The sequence below is a fragment of the Octodon degus genome, unplaced genomic scaffold (assembly GCF_000260255.1).
Source record: "Octodon degus isolate 3935 unplaced genomic scaffold, OctDeg1.0 scaffold00341, whole genome shotgun sequence".
Taxonomy (NCBI): domain Eukaryota; kingdom Metazoa; phylum Chordata; class Mammalia; order Rodentia; family Octodontidae; genus Octodon; species Octodon degus.
In genome coordinates, this window is record NW_004524917.1 from 477489 (window position 1) to 480061 (window position 2573).

Here is a 2573-nt window from a genome sequence, read left to right on the forward strand (position 1 = left end):
CTTCTACCACACACACGGTGAGGATTGAATTACACACTAAATCTTGTCTCTTGCACAGATGCTCTCAAGTACTTACATAAAACAGGTAATCAGCAGCATAATTTAGAAGAACCCCTAAATACATGCTTGAGAAAGTTTTTTTTTTCCTTCAATAAGAGCTCTACTGCCTCAATAGATAGTAAATTACTATGACTTTTCTCCCCTCCCCCCAGAGAAAATGCAACTAGACTTACGTGTCAGTTAAGTCTGGTAAAGCGACCAGTACGTGCCTGTTTTGAGGCAAGTTCTTAGGCTCAGAAGTTGGTGCTGGGATCTCGGGAGGGAGGGAAACCCAACTGGGCTGTGGGCATTTAAATGTACACTGGCCTCCCCTCCAAGTGCCTTGTCCCCTTTTAGATCTCAGCTTTACAAAGCATCTAACACCATTTTAAGTTAATGGTCTTTTTGTTGAAAAAAAAAAAAAAAGACTAGCATTTACAACTTGGAATGGACGTAAATTGTCATTTCTCGAACAGCAGCGTTGATGGTTGTGCGGAAGTCCACAGCCACAGCCTACTCTGCTGGCTCCAAGTCATGATCCAGAAGATTTTAAAAACAAAGTCCAAAGATGCTCCCTTGTAAAAGATTTCTTATTAAAAATTTGTGTGAGTGTGACAGCCTGACACCCATTTTACTTTAGTACAATGCAGACATTGCTAAACCAACATATGTGGGCATGCCACCACGGTGTCATTGTCACCATGGGTTGGAGCACAGGAAAAGAACAAGAGGACCATCCTACCACTGGGACTACATCTCAAGTCTATCCTTCACCCACTTTCTGCACATCATCCTGAGGTAAAAAAAATTTTAAATGTGTTTGTTTTCAGTAAACCAGCCATGACAAGTTATACTAACAAATTAAACTTGACCCCATCTGTATAGGTTTGAATTCGTTTTTTCATTTTTCAATTTTAATACAAATGCTTGACTGTGCCCAATTGTCAAGCTGCATGCATGAAAAACTGGCCAGCCCAGACAGTGCTATTAATCATTAGCAAATGGAACTTTAAGGAGTCCACTAAGTGCTTCCTTATCATTAAGGTAGTACAATTATTTATATTGTAAAACTGATGTGTAGCTTGATCTTTAGGGGACAGGACCACTAACCAATACATGCAGATTTTGTGTGTGGACAGAAGGTACTTTGACATTCAGTTTTGCTATATAGAAACAGAATGAATAAATAAATAAACTTTTTTCTTTTTTTGCAAGAGGTAAGTAGAAGATTCAATTTGATTCTTCTAGAGGGGGGAAAGTAGTTGAAAGTAGGTCTTCATTTTGCAGTCATCATCTGTACGAATTCTTCATAGTTGACTTGTCCATCTCCATCAATATCTGCTTCTCGGATCATTTCATCTACTTCTTCATCTGTTAGCTTTTCTCCTAAGTTTGTCATGACATGACGTAGCTCCGCTGCACTGACGTACCCATTTCCATCCTTGTCAAAGACTCAGAATGCCTCACGAATCTCTTCTTTGCTATCTGTATCTTTCATTTTTCTAGCCATCATAGTTAAAAATTCTGGGAAGTCAATGGTGCCATTACCATCGGCATCCACTTCGTTGATCACATCCTGCAGCCCAACTTCTGTTGGGTTTTGACCCAGTGACCTCATGACAGCTCCTAATTCCTTTGTTGTGATGGTGCCATCACCATCTTTATCAAATAGGGAGAAAGCTTCCTTGAATTCAGCAATCTGCTCTTCAGTCAGCTGATCAGCCATGGTGCGAGCGAAGGGAGGAAGAGCAGAGCGAGTGAGGGTGGATGCACCAGCGCAAGGGCTGTGACGGCAGGGGTGCCTCGACTTCACCCGCTGCTAAGGTGCGGTGTGCGCTCGGAGCTGTGCCGCCGCCGCCCGACTGCGAGTGACGGCACCGGGCACACCAGACTCCTGGCACCTCTGTCGAGTTGTTGCAATTCTAATCCCAGGATCTGTGAATATGTTAGAATACAGAGCAACAATACATGAAACTTTCAGTTAGCATTAAATTTGCTATTCTGTCAAATTCAAGATTAAACAATTGGAGTATTTTTGTTTAATGCGTAAGGACTGCAAAAGCATTCTTTGTTTTCATTCAAATTTTTATTCTCTGTCTTATTAATTAGAACTATTGGTGTAGTTAGATATCCATAATGATCACATTAAGTATAGGGAATTCAAAGTACATTAGACTAATTGGCTGCAATGAGAAAGCAATCAGTGCTGAAAATGTCTTTAAAACCTCTTAACCAAAGTAATGCTAGAAAATTTAACAAACCCAGAGAAAGAATATAAATGAGGCATATAGAACTATGTTTAGCTATGACCTAAGTGGGATATTTTCAGTCTTGATCAATAAAAAGACAGAACTACTATGATGCAAGGAAGACTCTCCATTAGGTAAGTGCAGGGGCCAGGGTTCAATTCCTGACACCACATGTCACACCAGCCTCAGCCCCATGATTGGCAATGTAGTATGAGTGTGGTGGAGCATGCCTGTCATCCCAGCACTAGGGTAGCTGAAAACAGGATGATTTCTCCGAGCCTGCTG

General features: G+C 41.2%; 2 pseudogenes; one reads left to right on the top strand and one right to left on the bottom strand.

Annotated features, from left to right (window-relative positions):
- Nucleotides 1-1242: 1242 nt before the first annotated feature.
- LOC101571749 lies at nt 1243-1894 on the bottom strand (annotated as a pseudogene).
- Nucleotides 1807-2573, top strand: part of LOC101576095 — a 66672-nt pseudogene continuing 65905 nt past the window's right edge.